Source organism: Myxocyprinus asiaticus, chromosome 36, assembly GCF_019703515.2.
Source record: "Myxocyprinus asiaticus isolate MX2 ecotype Aquarium Trade chromosome 36, UBuf_Myxa_2, whole genome shotgun sequence".
Taxonomy (NCBI): domain Eukaryota; kingdom Metazoa; phylum Chordata; class Actinopteri; order Cypriniformes; family Catostomidae; genus Myxocyprinus; species Myxocyprinus asiaticus.
In genome coordinates, this window is record NC_059379.1 from 17,902,495 (window position 1) to 17,922,494 (window position 20,000).

Here is a 20,000-nt window from a genome sequence, read left to right on the forward strand (position 1 = left end):
ACACTCAAATCCAGAAGGGGGTGCGCGCAGTAAGGCAACGCTTTTTGCTAACTGCCGCAACAGGATAAAGAGCAGAAGAAGAAGACACCATCTATGCACCAACCCAAAACAAGAATGGCGAGTTCAGATAACACGCAAGAGCTCGAAGACACGCCTACTTGTTTTAAATCAGCAGAGTGGGAAAGTTTTGTGTTCCCAGTGAACTACGGCAGCAGTGGAGAGCGAGTGGTAGATAGGACAGGACGGTGTGTCGGCATTGTAAGACAGCTGTACGGTATGTGAGTGGAAATACGTCCAACATGCTAACACATATCAGACGACATCACCCAGATGTGCCAATCACCGGAGCTAGGCAGAAAAAGATGACAGGAGTGCAAAAACTTATCCCTGCAGCTTTTAACTAGCCTTTAGATATGAGAGCAGACAGGGCCAAAGTCATTACTCAGGCAATTGGCATATACACAAACAACATATAGTTTAAGTGGAACAAATTGTAACACTCCTTCTCCTAATGCACAAGTTGTATTTTTCATTAGTCTATTTATTTTTTACTTCTATAACAAAAGAGATGCTTTTCAATTTTGTAGCTGATTGTGACCAAATACCTTTTGTTTTTTATCAGCCCTACAAAAAAATATGACCCATGCAAGAGTGCATTCTGTTTACTGCTTAATACACTAAAGGAGGCTGTACTGTACCAACTACCTCAGGGGGGATTAAATGCCGCTAGGTGGAACAAACTATAATTTGCACTACTGTCTGTTCAAAATAAATGAAAAGAATCCTAGCATTTGGGATTTGTTGCTTTTTCATGTTGTACCGAACTCGTATCGAACTGTGACCCCAAAACCGAGGTACCAAAACCGTGACTTCTGTGCACCGTTACACCCCTAATAAATAAAATATATATATATATTGCCAGGTTTTCTTTCCCTTCTAAGTCAATAAGAAATAAAAATTGACTCATTTTAATTCTTAATGTACTATGTTCCTGGTCCTGGTATGCATGATTCGTCTGTGCATGTCATTGCAAAGAATTTATTTTCCTCTCGAAAAATCTGTTATCAAAATGACTTTACTTTTCTGTTGGAAAACACTCAAGGAAGCTGCCATATCACTGCATCCAAAGTCATTCATTTCCACTGAAGAGATGCTTGGAGGATGTGTGAAATCCGACCCTCTGTGGATGGGGAATTTTTAGGATTCAAATTGAGCTTCTGATGTATGGAAATGTTTCAACTTGTGTGATTAAATGTGACCACTCGACTGGATGTTATGTATTCCATTTAAAACTATGAAGTTAGAAATATAAAGTAAACCTTTTTTCCCCTAAACTTTATGGCTGATGTTGACGGCAGATTGGATGAATGATTAAGTCAGAAATAATCATTTACATTGCAAATATATCACAAAACCAATTTATGTGTGATTTAAATGTTTAAATCTGTCATTAATTTCTGCACGTGCAAAACCTTCATATTTAAATTTGAATCTATGAATTTGTACAATCATAGTAATACCAATAATATTTAGAATAATACTAATTGAATAGTAATTATGTTTTAATTGAATTCATCCATTTGCTCAACAAAATCACAAACAGTAATGTCATCGTAGCAAACCTCAGAAAACAAAACCAGCTATCTTACTAACTTTTTCAAAACTTAATTTTAAATGTTTGATATTTCTATATGTCCCAAGGGCATTGAAAGCTGACCATGACAATTTATAAAATGTCATGAAATTTGTATTTTAATTGCATTTTTAATAATGATAGAAGCTGTTGTCACTGTTTGAAATTTCTTATACATTTTTAAGGTTGGAACCTAAAAATGAAAATAGAATTACAAATATAACAGTGATTTAATAACTATACTATAAAAATAATAACTTAAGTGCTATCATATCAAAACAAACGCTTGCATAGACAAGCTTATTTGTTAAATTCTTTAATATTTACAGTGTTTTCTGAAGTTAAAATATTTCATATTGTATGATTGTGCCTTTGAATATTGAAGTATTTGAATATTTACAAATGTTTTGCACTTACTACATTTTGTTACGTTTGTTTATATGCACTTGTACGATTGACATTAAGTTTACATTGATATGTATAACAAGCACCGAATTTCTACTGTCTCTTTAAGAGAATGGCAGCTCCGCTAGCAAGTGTTTACAGTTGAATAAGCGCAGATTAATGGGAGAGAAGGTGGTTTTTCCCTTATCCGTGCAATGCATGATAAGAATTAATGCTCCCTGTCTGCCACTCACTCAACGTTGTGTCGATGTAGTGACACTAGGGGTTCGATCTTGAGAGCCCAATCACCTTTGCTTAAAATAGAAAAGGCCAATGAAAATTGGCGAGTGGAATTTGCATGCCACTCTCCACCCCGGACATATGGGTATAAAAGGAGATGGCGTGCATCACTCATTCAGATTTGTTCTTCGGAGCCGAATGCATGTGTGTTCGTCCTCTCACTCTTTGCTACGCTGCTGGATTCTTATGCTGCATATCAGCGACCACCCTTACACGGTTGAGTGCTGTGTTCCCCCGGGCGCTTCGACAGCCTGAGTCTGCAGGTGCTAAAAGAGTATATTAGAGTATATTTCTTTCTAAAAGAGCTTTTTTAAAGATGTCCTTCCACGTTTGTGCTACTGGATGTGGCCGTATCTCTCCCCTCCGGATACCCATGAAATCTGCCTCGAGTGGCTGGGGCGCCAGCACGCCGAGGCGGCTTTCGTGGAAGGGTTAGGTTCTCATTGCGAGAACATGCCCATGAGAACGTTGGGGTTGCGGCTCACTTCATTCTTCATGAAGTAAGGAGCCACCGCGGCTGCTCCCCAACCTGGTCCATCCTAGGCTGACACTCAGCCGGCCGGGTCGGCAAGCACCGCAGGTGATCTGGATGTGGACATGGGAGCGTTTCTGCCGGCTCAGCCCCCGTGGACCTCCCATTCCCCAGCACGCTTGTTCTGTCCAGACGAGCTGTGGAGCGATGCAGGCGGTCTGCCTCAGGGTGGGTTTAATGTGTCGTTCGCAGCTTGCAACGAGAATCGGAGGGTGGGCTTCTGCTATTGGAAGTGGACGAATCTTCTGAGCTCCTGCCCACGGGTGGTAGAGCATAGGATGAGTCGGATGCTGAGATGGCAGCCGTGCTGTCACAGCTGTCTCCTTCTACCCTGAAAGTGTACGTGGCTGCCATAGCAGCTCACCATGATACACTGGATGGCAGTCCCTCACGACAGTGCGACCTGATCAACAGGTTCCTCAAAGGCGTGAGGAGATTGAATCCTCCTAGACCGTGCCTGATCCCCTCTTGGGATCTCTCTGTGGTCCTACCTGCCCTACAGAGAGCCCCGTTTGAGCCCCTGGAGCAGGCCGAGCTCAGCACTCTGTCTCTAAAGATGGCCCTCCTGGTGGCGCTCACTTCCATCAAGCAGGTGGGGGACCTGCAGGCACTCTGTTACCAGCGAATGCCTGGAGTCCGGGTCAGCACACAAGCAGAGGTTGGCCCATTGGATTGTGGATGCCATTTCTCTCGCATACCAGTCTCAGGACTTGCTGTACCCCTTGGGGGTCTGGGCACACTCCACTAGAGGTGTTGCGTCCTCCTGGGCACTGGCAAGGGGGGCCTCTCTAGCAGACATATGCAGAGCTGCAGGTTGGGCTACGCCCATTACCTTTGCGAGGTTTTATAACCTACAAATAGACCCGGTTTTGACCCGAGTGTTACGCGGTAACAGCAGGTAGACCGGGCGGCCAGTTGGGTGTACCATTTGCATTGCGCCTTTCCTCTTTTTCAAAGGTGATAATGTGCGCTTTTTGTCCACAACAATTCCCCGTACCAGTGAACTCCGGATGCCTTTTTAATTCTTTAGCACTGTCTGGTGACCAACTTGGCGGAGGAGTAACTCCACCAGGCCCAGTACTCGTGGTATTCCCCTTTTCAGGTGAGCCCATGTGCTTGGGCTCAGTGCTCCATGCATGGTGATTCCCCTTTGGTAATCCCGTATGATGATTTTCTACTGTTCGGTTTCCCCCTTAGGTGAAACCTGTGTTTCCCCTCGTCAGAGCTTTCTCTGTCGCGGCCACTGTGCTGCGTACCCTCTCTGTAGATAGGGTCCTCCTGTGATATTATTCCATATGTGTACTTCCCTGTTGGTAAGTCCATGTGGTCTCCGTAGTGCCCTCCTTCCTGGAGAGTGAAGAGCACTTCCCAGCTCTATTCTAGAAAGTGCTCAGCGGGAGATTGCTTAACAGAAAATTAAGAATGGCACCGCCGGTAGCCTACTTGGGTAAGTGCCTTCTCCCCCCTTAACGGGACTAGGGAGATGCCTTACCTAACTCACTGGAAGGTCACGACATGGTTGAGTGCTCGCTGCGAGGCATGCAGCAGCTTGCCCGTGTCCACTCTTCCGTGCCTCGTGACATGGTTCAGCGCCTGCACCGTTTCTTATAGGAACCCCTAGTGTCACTACATCGACACAATGTCGAGTGAGTGACAGACAGGGAACGTCTTGGTTACTGATGTAACCTCTGTTCCCTGATGGAGGGAACGAGACGTTGTGTCCCTCCTGCCGTGGAGCTGTCTATCTATCGGCTCCTCAGCATAATTCTGAATGAGTGATGCACGCCATCTCCTTTTATACCCATATGTCCGGGGCGGAGAGTGGCATGCAAATTCCACTTGCCAATTTTCATTGGCCTTTTCTATTTTAAGCAAAAGTGATTGGGGCTCTCATGATTGAACCCCTAGTGTCACTACATCGACACAATGTCTCGTTCCCTCCATCAGGGAACAGAGGTTACATCAGTAACCAAGATGTTTCTTTTTATCTTTTTGACCACCAACTGACTGTAAATAACAAAAAGGATATTAAAAGAGATATGAAATGAAAATGGAGTGTGTGGATCTCGTCTTTGGACACACACTACAGGGAACAAAGCAACAGGAAACTTTTACTTGAATGTGTATTGACTTGCTTGTACGAATATTTATTGTACATGTTCTTAAATTCAAATCTTCAAGCTCTCAAGTTTTGCAACACTTTTACCTTCAAACTGATGTACAATAGGCGCGTTACTTGTCTGTAGCCTTGCTTTAAAACGGAGAATGTTGTGAAAACAGTCAGTGGAAAAGTTTAAGCAAAATCAGAACTGATGTTGTTAAATGCAATATAAATGTAATTATCGCATATCACTGCTCAACTAAAGCGATGTTGACATCGTGATCCACAAAACCTCAGGACCCACTGCAGCCAAATAAGGTAAATTTCCTTCAGAGTGCACACTTACGAGACACAACACGCAGTTAAAAACGAGGCTGAATCCAGCGTCTTTATCGCCAACTTCTTATTCAGTAAAAGGATTGCGGTGTGTAAAGGGAAAAGTCACCCAAAAATTAAAATTCTCTCATCATTTACTCACACTCATGCCATCCCAGATGCGTATGGTTTTCTTTCTTCAGCAAAACACAAATGCAGATTTTTAGAAGAATATTTCAGTGATTGTGTGCCAAAATTCTGAAGCCAAAATCCACATAAAAGCAGCATAAAAGTAATCCGTATGACTCCAGTGGTTATATCCATGTGTTCAGACACGATATGATAGGTGTGGGTGAGAAGCAGATCAATATTTATTTTTGTCATAAATTCTCCTCTCTGCCCAGTAAATTTTTGGTGATTTACTCCTTTCTGTAAATCACCAAAAACAGAAGAAGGAGAAAGTAAAAGTGAGGGGAAAAGGACTTAAATATTTATCTGTTTCTCACCCACACCTTTCGTATCGCCTCAGAAGATATGGATTTAACCACCAGAGTCGTCTCGAGTACTTTTATGTTGCTTTTATGAAGCTTCAAAAATTTGGCACCCATTCACTTGCATTGTATGGACCTACAGAGCTGAGATATTCTTCTAAAAATCTTTATTTGTATTCAGCAGATGAAAGAAAGTCAAACACATCTAGGATGGCATGAGGGTGAGTAAATGATGAGAAAATTTTCATTTTTGGTTGAACTAACCCTTTAAGATCCTCTTCACTATACACAACTCAATCTCTGATTAAAATCTGAATATTTACCTGCCAGTGGCTAATAACAGACTTATTTTAGTCACATTGCGTGACATTTAGTCGCTTATGTGAGTGATTTACTCGCAATGTAGAGGGCTGTCTGGTATATAACGCCTGCTTTTCACCATCCAGTCAATTCCCGATTAATTCAATAATTTTATTGTTAAATATCCTGTTTTACTCAGAAATACATCACGTTACCAAAGTAAAATGGGTTGTGCATGACAATTCACATTGACTTCAACATGTCTAAAACATCATATTTGATGGGGGAAAAACCCCAAACAAAAGAAATCACAAAGGAATTAAAGCTGCCTTTCTGTCTTGTTGTTTGTTCTGTTTAATTCTGTCCTAAACCCCTGTGATAAGGCTTGTGCCCTTTAGAAATTAATTGCTTTCTGATAACACTGTCTTGCTCTTCAAGCCTTAATACTGCTCATTCTAATAAACTCAAATGCTATCGCCATTGGATGCAAACATAAAGTATTGTAATCAGCATTGTAGCAACTGTAATGGTATGAATATTGGTGAAAGAGATTACCACAATTGGAGCTATGTGATGGCAGCTGAACAAACACCTATCTTCAAATAGACCAACAAACTCAGTGCACGTCAACTGTCTTTAACCTTGCCAACACGTGATGCCTAGGAGAGTGTAAAAAGTGCTTTCCATGAGAATGGCTCCTGGTTGTACCAAGCAATATCGAACATAATTGTTTTTTTTGTTTTTTTTGTGATGTACAGTAACTCCAGTGAGGGGATTGCTAAGATGACCTAATGACCTCTACTGATGGCTGTTCACTTATGGTGCTCTTGACCAAAGACCCTTAAAGACAAGCCAGCTCACTCGCAGCTATTTTCTGTGTAGGTAAGTTAACAGGCACAAAAGTACAGCTCCTGTTGACTTCAAAGGGAAAAGACTGAAATCTCCAACATTATTTGTCAAGATCACATGTAAATAACATATTTGAAATCAGCAAAAAATATAAAAACAATTGCACAAAGTATGCTAAAAAATGTATTTTTTGAGGCTGATCTGCATTTTGGAGTAAACAAACTGTCAATGAGGCGACTGACTCATCTTTTAACTAAAGGGTGGGACTTCTATTCCGACAGCCACCTTATAGGCCTTTATCACAGTCCACATGTCATCACATCTGGCACCGAATAGTAGCGTAACCAAACATCCGCCCGTCGATCTGTCTATGGACGATTGCAGTTTTTATAAATACATTTAGCCAACTTGGATGCACTTGGCAGTAAACATCAGACATTTAATTGTTTCTTTGGATTAATACAGCACTTCACCATATGTGTTATCTACCACTTTAATGTGTAATAGTATCTGAGCGAGGAGATTATCAGTGCAAAGTTTTCCCAGTTCATGAGGAGCTGCGCGTGCTGTTCAGCTTACTCCCAGAGGATGAAAGTGCTCAACTCAAGTCCGAAGAGACAGCATTAAGTGTTTTAATGTCATTGTTTTCACTATTGCAACATGCTCATCTCCCGTTTGTAAATATGATACAGTTGTAGACACTGGGATATTTTCATCTTTATGTTTTACATTGCATTCGGTTGCAACTCGTGAGTGGACACTTCAAATATCATACTCAAACCACAAGGATATAACTCCACATTTACAACTATTAAACCAGTTATTTTCTGTAATCGGACTCTGGGATAGAAATGTTTCTTTATTTGAACATTTTTAAATGGATCTTATGTCATACATGGAGATTATAATAAGTACATGAAAGCAATGTGATCATTATCATTGCAAATACTCTGTAATCTGTATAATCTGTACACGGAATATAAGTTTAGTTTTTTTGTGACATACTGTATACCCCTGTCTTGTTTTAATGTTCTTTAATGTGTAAAGGTACTCTTGTTTGTATATATGCTTGCATTAATCTAATAAAAAAATATATATATATATACTCTGTGAAATGTTCCCTGCTCACATACATCCTGTTTAAAATAATAAAACAACATGACACCGTTTTTCTTTACTTCATCATCCCTGAGTAATGATTGTACGGTGAGGTAGGTCTATTTAGATTAAGTATTTGAGATGAATTGTACATAAAATAGTCCATAATAATTGAGCGCTGTGGGCACTGTCATTGAAACAGACTGCATCGGAAGTTGTTTTACGCTACTAAGCGAAGCTTCCGCTCTGCGAACGCGGAAGTGTGATAAAGGCTTATTGTAGGGTGGCCAGACATTCCCGTTTTCCAGGGACAGTCCCGGTTTTTGGTGGCCTGTCCCTGACTGGAGCTGTCCCCGGAAATGGCCCCATTTTTCCCGAGCATTCAAGACAGCGTTCATAGTGAAATATTACATTGCAAGAAAGCCCGAGCAGCAAAGCCTACAATGTGTTGTTTATTTTGACCAACAGAGGGGGCTGCTCGCTATAGCAGCTTCAATTCATTCGCCTTCCTTTACGGATTACTTGGTCGGGCCAGATATGCCATTAAAAACTGGACCAGACAATTGAAGAGAATGATCATCATTGTTATAAGCTTCAAAGTAAGGCACATACTAGCTATTTATGTTATAAAGTTATATTGTTATGTATTTTATAACAGGTTCTGAATTTGGAGCAGGATTGTGTTGCAGTGTAAAACGTTCCTGAAAGCTTGGCCTTCATAATGCGGGAATTCCCGCACAGACCGCACAAACTATATCATGTTGGTGAAAAGTAGTCAAATTAATCCCTGCAGATGAACAAATAAAATAAAAAATGTGATCTTTAATCAGTGTGTGTTGTGTATATCAGCACTATCGGCCCACCATCCCCTCTCCCTCCCTCTCGCACTAGTAATATTCACACACTGACTAAAGAAAGCACCTTCTCACATATTTTTTGTCGTATTAACATATACCCAAAATTAATTTAAAATAAGAATATGACATTAATAACATGGAAAAATAAATAAAAATGTATAATAAAATATCTGCAAAGAAACGTACAGTTAGTCAGTACATCACAGCATAGATTACATTGCGCCTTGCAGGGAAACAAGTGACTAAAAAGGAGCACCATAATTCATAAGCTTGATCAAAATAAAAGGTGGTAATTAAGAAAAACAGGTCTATATGAGATACGCAAACAGTTAGGTAAAATAGTATTATGATATTATTATCATTATTATACAATATTGAATATCTTTGTGTCATATGATAAAATATGATTTAGATGCTAAATGTTTACATTCTTCACTGTATTCCATGAAATGATTAAGATGCTCAAAAGGCAGGACCTTTGGAGTCTGAGGAGTCAGCTGCAGTAGTTCCTCATTGTTTATACATGTTTTCGTTTTTTTATTTTTATGTAACAATGTCATCAGTAAAGCATAGAAAAGAATGAACTCATTGAAGATTAGGCAACTGCGTACCTCTGTGCTTGAATTTATTTGAGACATAGGCTAGTATTCAATAGAGCATGATATACCACACCGTAAAAAAATATTTCCATGATTTGTTAACTTTATATTTTTGGCAGATCAACTTAGATTTACTAATTTTTTCAGATAACATAAGAATCTGTGTTTTATTGAGTAAACTAATGGCACAATGGCAATGCACTGATATAATGTAAAAGTGAATTCCCACTAATTGTTATTTTACTAGACCTTTATATTCAAATTATTATTTATTTTGTTTTATCATCAAATTTTATTTTAAATGAACTCAAAATTTTAAGGCAACCAGGTTACTTACTTTTTTAAGTTAAACCATAATGATTTCTTACAGTGCATATTTCAGCACATTACAACATTCACCATGGTCAAAATACATAAAATCTGATTTGTCCCCTTTTTTAATAAGTAACATGAAAATTCAATGACCTATTGAACACTGAACTTGAAATGTCCCCTTTTTCCATTTCAGAAATCTGGTTACTTTACCCTATTGAGCATTAATTTCTCATTCTTTTTTCTACACAGCCCTCTACATAGCAAGTAAATCACTCGCATATGCGGCTACATTTTGTGCCATGCAACTAAAATATGTCTGTTATTAGCCAATAGCGAGTAATTATTAAGATTTCACTCGCCAGTTATTGAGTTGTGTAGTGGCAAAGCACTGAAATCCATTTACTGAATAAGAAACTGGCGATTATGCAGCTGGATTCAGTCTCGTCTTTTACAGCATTATGTCTCGTGAGCGTGCACTCTTAAGGAAATTGACCTTATTTGGCTGCACTTTTCCACGGTCTATCTTTACACAGACTGTTGAATTGCTGTTGGAAGGTAAAAGTGTTGCAAAACTCAGGAGCTTGTAGATTTACATTTGAGAACTTGTACAATAAATATGTGTACAAGCAAGTCAATACTTACTAAGCATGTAAAAGTTTTCTTTTGGCTCGTTCCGTGTATTTTGTGATCAAAGACGCACCACATTTTCATTTAATCTCTCTTTTAATATTCCTTTGGTTATTTACAGTCAATTGGTGATCAAAAAGGTAAAAGTAAACATTAGTTCTAGTAACATTGCACGGATGAGGTAAAAACAACTGCAACTTCTCTCTTGTTAATGTGCGCTGCGTTCATTCAACCGTAAATGCTTGCGGAGCAGCCATTGACTTAGTACCAGTTTAGTTATTCATGTCAATGTAAATCACGCAAGTGCATCTAAAAAAAGTTTTTTTGTTTTTTTTTATTGTAATGTAGTAAGTTGTAATAAATGTGTAAATACAGTAATATTTAAAGGCACAATCATACATTATGAAATATTCTAACTTCAGAAAGCTTTAAAGATATTTAAATCTTTAAAAGTATTTAACAAATAGGCTCATGCTGCATCTGTGCAAGGTTTTTTTTTTTTTTTGTATAGTAGTTTTGATATAGTAGCAGTTAAATTAAAATTCTTATAATGGAATTATAAATTGTAATTATAAAATTATAGCCTATTTGTTATGTGTGTAATTCTATGATAAAGAGCCCATATTATGCTAATTTAAAGGTTCATAATTTTATTTTGGGTGTCTACTAGAACTTTTAGGCATTTGTGAAAAATGTTGCATAGTGAGGATGCCTTCAAAAATAATGCCATAAATAGTTTTCATTTATCAATTAACATCATACAAAGTCCAGTAAACCTAAAGCTAAATCAATTTTTGGTGTGGCCACCTTTGCCTTTAAAACAGCCCCAATTCTCCTAGGACACAGTTTTTCTTGATTGCTGGCAGATAGGATGTACCAAGCTTCTTGGAGAATTCGCCACAGTTCTTCTATCTATTTCAGCTGTCTCAATTGCTTCTGTCTCTTTATGTAACCTCAGACAGACACGATGGTCAGTGGGAGGCTCTGTGGGGGCAATGCCATCTCTTGCAGAGCGCCCTGTTCTTCTATCCTAATCTTTTCTATTTGCAAAAGTAATGTTTGTGAGTCTAAAATGTATTTTTCCTATTGACACACTAAAGCTGAAGATATAAATAACCATCTTAAGACAAATGTTTTTGTGAAACATCTTAAGTGCCTAAAACTTTTGTACTGTACTGTAGGTTTACATGTTTTAATGGTCAAAAAAACACATTATAAACACATACTGTACATTTCTGCTAAACCTATTTTCATCCTCTGCTCAAATGCTCTGATTTAGGTTGTGCCTCTTTAAATCCCCCCCATTCCGAAAAGCCCAGATTGGTCAGCAGGCCCAACCTCCTGTCAGAAATGTAACACCCCTTACAAGTTTCAGGCTTCCTTAACAGCTATAAACACTGTTGTAACTATGGTAACAGTGGCATCGGTTTTTGCCATACCAGTTCTAGCCCGAGCCCGATAATGAAAGTTTGGAAGAACAAGTTGATCATCCTGAACCACCTTCACAAGCACGACTTGAGCAGGACATTTCACAGTGGTAAGTTTAACTTTTGTAGCTTTCTTACAAGTACACTGTTGATTATTGTGAACCTAACAAAGCGTCAAGTAAAAGACACATAGTGCATCTAAGTTAGTCATCTTTTTCTGGAATGGGTGTAGCCAAACTTTTTTCGCCCGAGCTATGAATGGAGAACAGAGGCTTACTCCCGGTAAGTGAGCAAGTTAGCCGTGGACTACCGTGGATAGCGGCCATAACATTACAGCTTGTAATTATATTATTATATAAGACTCTTGAGATTGACCATTTTGTTATACAGTTTTAGGTAAAAGCCGGCCCACAGTTGAATAGGAAACCCTTACCAAAACAATAACATTACATAGCAAGTTAACCGAGCATTTCCGTGGACTATCACTATTCATGATAGTAAGAACGACAAACAATCTGCATAATTCTACACAATTGTAGGTAAAAGTGGGCCCACAGCTGATTAGCAAAACTATTTTAACACAATAACATTAGCTAGCAGGTTAGCAGAGGCTTACAGTTGTGCACTGGGTGTACACCGTAGCTACAACACAAAACTCCGCATTTGAACTCTCAATAGCAGATAAATCCACAAATAATCAAGCATACATACAGGTTGTGATTCCGAAGCGCCAGATTATCCCAACAAAGTGGGAACTGCACCATCTTTCAGGAGTAACTGTCTTGAAAATCCAGCATTGGTTATGGTTGTACTGCTGAGGGATAGTGCTAAAAACTTTTTTTAACCACTGATTCTGCAATTCGTCTGCCTTTGGAAGTCCAGACAAAGAGGTTTTGCTTTCGCAGTGAAGAAAACAGCGTCTTCTCGACATAGCGAAAACACTAAACCAACTAATCCTGGCCTCTGCTATAACTACGTTTGTTTGAGGGCGGGCAGAAGTAGGCCTTAGGTAGGCATTATGCAAATGTGTTACATAGTGACGTAGATACTTTACGGTAGAAATGGCTGGACTACAATCCAGCCGTTTCTTGTAGTTCTTGAGCAGTACTGTCTGTGGGAGAGAATAACTCGCATGGACTTTGTGCTTTGTAACTTTGCAGACCTTTTACATGCACAAACAGCCATATTACACACTAATGGAAAGGTAAAATCCCAAAAAGCATAATAGGGCCTTTTTAATTATTAGGTTCCAACCTTGTAAATATTTTGTTAAATTTTTTTAATGAAAATGCAAATTGAGGCAACAGCTTGTATCATTATTAAACATGCAATTTCATGACATCATATGAATTGACAGAACGAGAAATTTGTACATTTTGAAAAAAGCTAAAATGTGATTAAAATGATGAAAATTGAAATACAAAATAAAATGTACAATCCTGCATACTATATTGTGTGAAGTCATACTGTATATATGTGTGTGTGTGAAGATGCCCCTTCTCGGTTTGTTTAATATCTTTTTCAGTTTACAATAGCATTACGCTTACATGTTGTCAAAAGTCTGGCAAGTAAAAACAAAAATTTACTAGCCAATGGTGATTCTTTCTCCAGCATGTCCATAGAGGGTTGCTACAAGTGGTCCATCTCCTTCTCTCTTATTCTGTTCCTCTCTTAAAGTGCTCATGGTGTACATCACCAAACATCTAAAGCAGAGGTAGAACTGTCTCTGAGACCAGTGTGCAATGGAAGAATGGAACAGACAAAAATAACTGTGATCTGTTGTGTTGCATGGGCTGTTCTTTCTCCAAAGCAAGCAATAGAAAGAGATGGCAAGAAGTCAGCAAGTGCTGGCTGGCGCAGAGCAGTGGAAGGTGTGCATGGAGCGATGGCAGCATGCCGGGCAGGAAGAGGGAGATGGACTTGGCAAGCCAGAACGGTTACTGGAGAGAAGTGTAGACATGCAGAGGAATGAGGGCCACTAGTTGGGTGGAGCAACGAAGAACAAGGGACCAGGTGAAGCATAGATGCAGGGATTTTTGTATTTGTTTTTTGGTTAAATTGAACTAGGAATGGGTTACAGTAGTCGACTAGTCGTCCAAAAACTAGCTTATCAGTAAGGTTGACTATTTTACCTATATTTGTTCTAGGATTTTTTTTAATTTGTATATATTTTTTGTGTCTGAGCTTTAAGTAACACTATGAGAATGTGCTCTTGGCAATATTTGTCCTGACTAGAGACCTGTGTACATTTTTCTTGGGGCTTGGCATTGATCAGAAGCAATTTTGATGTTTTTCTTGATATCGTTTCAAAGGTGTTTTTCCATTCACTGCAATTGCTTCCTCCCGTTAATGGTCACAAATATGGTGGCGGCAAGGAAAAAGTGACGTCACTGAAACAGGTCAATATCATAGATATCCCTTTAAAATAACTTCTATTAGGCCTAATTTAACAAACATTATTACAATATTTAATGATAATTTAACTATATTTAATGCTTAAAAGATGCTTAAAAGGTATTGGAGCGCAGCTCCTATCCATCATTGAAATCTGTTACTCTGAAGAACCACGCAGTTGCCTATTTTGTGACGTCACAGTAATTTAATCTTTTAATCAAAATTAATAATCGCGATAACAATATCAAGGCCAATAATCGACAAATATGATTTTTGTCTAAATTGTGCAGCCCTAATATCTTGCCACATATTGTGTGAAAGCTCAGTTTTTGGTTTCCTAACGTCATTGTTTTCCAAAGTATGCGATAATGGAGAGCAGTTTCAAATGTTCAGTTTTCGGTGGAGGAAAAACGCATTCTAGTGTTGATGAGATGTAAATGTTGTGAAATTAATACGTTTTCAAACTTATTAGTGTGGACGTGGCCTAAGAATTGTGTCAAATCGGGGTTAGGTGAACCAGAAACCAGCCCAAATTGTAGGGCTTCCTTAAGAATGATTTGAAGTCGTTCAGGCAACCCACTGTGGGATTGCAAATTTTAGTGTCACCATATGATTAGGTGGTCCACTGTCTTTCACATAACATCACATGAAAAGCCAAAGTGGTGCACATTGTATTGGGCTTTCAAGGTATTTTTGAAGGTTTTGTGATTCTGTGAGATTGTCTACCAATGGTTGCATCCTGTTTGTCCACTTGACAGAGAGTGTATGTGAAGGAAGACATGTTTATCATGCTAGCTAAATCTATCCCCTTTTTGTCTGTGATTGTACTTGTCTCTTGATGGTTCAGTCTCATTATTTGGTTGGTGACCATTGTTTAGATTCAATAAGTCAAGTGTGAATGCAGTGCCAAGGTGTGAATGTCTCAAGCCATTTGGATGATACAGTTATGTTATTTGGATTACATTTGAAAGTACTGCCCCTGAATGCCTAAAAAATACAATTTATGCCTCCCTAATTCAGACTTGAAGACTGCAGCGCAAGGCAGCATGAAGGTCTAGTACAATGTCTTCTGGTCTATGAAGGCATAATGTTACTAGAGTGGTCTCCATCTCACGGCTCTTTGATCCGGCTCATCTGTCAAACACGCTTGAACAGAACCACATCCCACCACTACACTATAATGCGCCATGCTCTGTACACAGCGCCAGGCAGCCTTGCGTGGCCTTGATATGAACTCATGGCTGACTTTGTGCTATTGTTACATAAGGGAGAGTGAATTAAAAGCCTGTTGTTTCATCGCTTCCCAGGCTTGGACTGGGGAGATACCAAGACCTATTTGTCCCTTCAGGGAAATAAAAAGCACACAACGTGGAGGAACATGTTCTTATTTTATCCCTTTTATGTGTGTAACAATCCCTGTTGCCAGTGTGGTGAATTTACATTACAGGTCTGCCTGGGATAAAGGGCTTCGATAGAGATTTTCGAAATGCCCATTTCTGCAGGGTACCACCATGGTTACAATGATGAAAACATTTCCCTCTGAGCACTTGGAAACAGGCCAACTAAAAAAGACTTGTCATGAGATTCTCATCCCTGGTGCTGTCAGTATAATATTTATGCTCTCTCTGTTCATCCCTTCCTCACTTTTTGGCTCTTTTGCTTCGCTCTGACTCTCTTTGTGTTCATAATTTTTATTCTCATTATTGCACAATCATTAGAAACTAATGTTTTTCCTCCTTGCAGCATTAATTTGGCCTTTTTTTCCACAATTGCCCATTTCAGCACAAACACACCCATCTCACAGTGCTATTTTTTTCTCGTCCAATCACAGGCGCCGAGCAGAATGGTGGCTGACAGGTGACAGACAGCTACTGTGTGCTTGTATGAGCTTGGCTGCTGTCTGTGAAAATCACGTCAAGAGGGGGTAGCCGCTATGTCGAAATGCATCAGCGATGACAGGAGGGCTGAAACGATTAGTCGACGTTATCGACAACAATGACAATAAATAAAAATGCGTTGTCGAATATTCGTTTGATCTTATTTAACATAAAATGAGATCACATTAAACTCTAATGATGATGCATGAGAGGAACACCGCAGCTTACTCCTGATTGAGGAGAGGAAGAACACACAGCTCACAGACACACTCCAGACTTTCCAGACAGCTTAAGGTGATATTGGTCGCAAAGTATGAGGATATTACAAAAGTACAAAATAAGAGCTTACAGAAGCACTCTCGTTGTGAAATTTTGCCGTTCTGCTTAACCAAAACTTGCATGTCAGAGCGTCTTTAAAGGAAACTCCTCAGCGTTATATCTTTAATGCATCCTTTATTAAAGTTCAAATAATAAGGACACAGGTCATGTAAATAAGTAAAAACTCCAAAAATGGCTTTTCGCTGTGCAGTCACAGTGACCCGATCTAAGGGGGAGAGATTGAAACTCCACCCAGCTGAACACACGGGGATGCTTGTCCCTCGCGCACGTGGCTCTTGACATATTGAATCATAATATTTGTGTTGCGGTGTGTATCTTATCATGAAGGAAATCGGTCGCGATGTATTGAATCATAATATTTGTGTTGCGGTGTGTATTTTATCATGAAGAAAATCGGTGATACGGAGTTCTATTAAGAAGAGAGAGTTTTGTTGTGAGTTAAATATGGACAAAAGAGAGGGTAGTCTTTGCCCATAATATAGTGCAACAAAATAAGTCAAGTAATTTTTGTATAGCACCTTTCACAACACACATCGTTTCAAAGCAGCTTTACAGAAAATCATGCATTAACAGAAAATGAAACCTGTAATTTCTATAATGTCTTAGTCATCATTGTGTAGTTTGATAAAATACGATTGTGAATTGTGTTTAAAAATAAGTAATTAAATAATAACTGTATTTAGAACCCCAGTGAGCAAGCCAAAGAAGACTGTGGAAAGGAACACAAAACTCCATAAGATGTTGGTTAATGGAGAAAAATAACCTTGGGAGAAACCAGGCTCATTGTGGGGGCCAGTTCCCCTCTGGCTAAACAACATGAATATAATGCCAATATTACTTATGTATAGTGCAAGTTATGGTTTAAAATTATTAAACTAAGTAAGTCTTAAGGGTCAGTGTTTAAACAAAGATTTTGTATGAACTATAAGATTAATGACTAATGTCTTTGAGGTCCATCCTGGATTAACTGGAGAAGTTCACATAGATGCATTGTCCTTGTTAGTTGGCTGATGAAGGGTTTTTTTTGGCAATTAATTGATAGTCTATGTATTCCATTTCAAGAGTGTAGTCCATCATTAGACCAAGGTGATGATGGCAGAGATCAGTTAGGTGCATCGCAGTTCAACCGGCCTGTAATTTCGATGAGGTCTATCCTAAATCCAAGGTTCAGGCAATGGCATATGAAGTATCCCATGTCTTATGGTTGGTGTTGGCATCAGTTCATCCTCTGAAGTCCACCGTAATAGACTAAAGTGATGTTTGGCTGGCACTGGCTGCTATTAGTCGTCATCACTCGGAGACACGTAGCAGTGGAGTCCAACACGAAGCAGGAATGGAGCTGGATCCAGCCGGTTCTGGTGACCTCAGGATAGGAGTTCCGAGGTTGAGACAGGGAAACAAATAGAATAATATTAGCATAGATGCCATTCAATTTATTGCAGAGTTATAGATCATGATCAATGTTTCTGGTTTCTGGTTCCGGCAGACCTAACTAAAGCAGCCTAATTGTGAGTTGAAGGATAAATTAGGTGTATGCCTGGCTAAATAGATGAGTCTTTAGTCTAGACTTAAACTGAGTGAGTGTGTCTGCATCTCGAACAGTGTTAGGGAGACTATTCCATAGTTTAGGAGCCAAATATGAAAAGGATCTACCTCCTTTTGTGGATTTTGATATTCTAGGAACTATTAAATAAGTATTTGATTTGTTGTTGTTTTGGCTTGTTTTCCAATAAAAATATATAAAACTCCTTTAAAACAATAATTTAGGAGCTATACTGCAGAAGAAAATTATTTTATCTGAGAATGTTGAAAATAATATTAAATATTTAAATATTTTAAAATATCTAAAAATCCTTTTAACAAGATACATTTACCTGAGAAGCAACATAAGAGATTTAGACTTACTTTTAGACTTGCTTTCAGAGAATGACATTCTTTGAAAGCAAGTCTAAATATCTTGTATGTTGTTTCTCAAGTAAATGTATATTGTTTTAAGGATTGTTAGATATTTTTAAATTGAAAACAAGACAAAACACTTGATAACAAAAGGTTTTATTTGCAGTGATTTTTTTTACAGAATTAAACTTAATAAAAAGTTTTTTTTTTCTCTTTAATTCAGTGAATGTCATTTAGAGGTATTTTTAAAAGATGATTTTATCCTCTTTTTTGTTAGTAGAGCACATTTAATACAACCTATAAGTAAAGGTGCAAGCTGAATAGTCGGTTAAGATCTAATGATTAATTGTTGCAATAATGGCCCGAATAGTCAAATAATCATTTTAATAATCGTTAGATTAGTTGATTATCAAAATAATCGTTAGTTGCAGCACTAGATGTCAGGCTCACATATGTATGATGTGGCAGAGCAGAACAATGTGGGGTGGTGGGGTTCAGACTGTGTAAAGAGTTATTACTGACACGCTTTGAGCGCAGTCCGAGAGATGTTCTCCATTGGAGATTAACCAGTGTTCATTCTCACACCCCCGTCCCTACTCTGACCTTTCCTTATCTAATCCTGGCTGACATTTTGGGCACATTCTCATGTAATTGAGGCAAAAAAAAAAAAAAAAAAAAGGGAAAAAGGGGGGCATGAAATGCCAGCTGTTACTTTGAGTTTGACTGCATTAGGCATAGAGTACTGATAAAACAGGTGTCTATACTCACTTACTCAGCTCCTTTTTCTGTGATGGGTCAAACAAGGCTGTATTGTATACCCTATTAAATTGTCATTTCTCACCCTGGCATATGTTCAATGCCAGCTCATGGCATTGTGGTACTGTTACCTTTTTCAGCACTGACAGCAATGGACCAGATAAACCAATCACAGTCATTTGTGATTACAAGATAGGATGTTTTATTTAACCATTTTCTACAAATTGCAGAGGAAGATGTCCATTTTAATACATCAGGTATCAATTTGGAATTTTGAAACTTTGAAAATATAGAACTTGGAATTTGAAATTTGAATGTGGCCCAGTGGAGGATTCGGCTTTTTATGCTGGTAAACGCCTCCTAGAGGAACTGTTGTTTCTCAAAGGCCATAGTTATTAGTTGACAGTATTTGCCTCCCAATGTTCCTGACACAACAACTTTGACCTAACCAATACTGTGAGTTTGGGGCAGGACTGTCTGTTTGTTTTACCAATGGCAGATAGGGGAATGTTCTGGAAACTTGTTTGGAAACAGTCATTGTTTTTGCAAATTCTGCGCTATTGGTACATATTTCAGCTTTAAAAACAAGATGTTTCTCCCTCTCAAAGCTTGAAGTAAACCCACTTTTAATTTCAAGTGGTATCTTCTAGGGGTGGCAGTCTTTAGGCACCTCGCGATTCGATCCAATTCTGATACTGGGAGTCATGATCCGATTCCAAAACGATTCCTAATACTACATTTTACTGCATAATCTACATTTTTCTTATTGATTTTTCTGCTGTGCAAAGGCAGAACACAGTAACTTTACATTTTGACCAAAATTGGGTTTCGTAGACTGTAAGTTGTCCTGTGAAAGACAGGTCTGGCTCAACTATAACAAAGTTAACAAAGTATAGAGGAAACTACTGTA

The 20,000-nt window shown here is 38.8% G+C and overlaps 1 protein-coding gene across 5 annotated transcripts in view; it reads left to right on the forward strand.

The window, feature by feature from the left end:
* LOC127427257 (inactive ubiquitin carboxyl-terminal hydrolase 54-like) overlaps positions 1-20,000 on the forward strand; it is a 200,622-nt gene that overhangs the window by 18,693 nt on the left and 161,929 nt on the right. For 4 of the 5 annotated variants that reach the window (XM_051674739.1, XM_051674742.1, XM_051674740.1 and 1 more), the window contains exon 1: positions 6,779-6,938. The gene's annotated coding sequence lies outside the window, so the exon portion shown is untranslated. Of the gene's footprint in view, positions 1-6,778; positions 6,939-20,000 lie in introns of those variants that run through there. The other variant, XM_051674737.1, reaches the window with a different exon arrangement.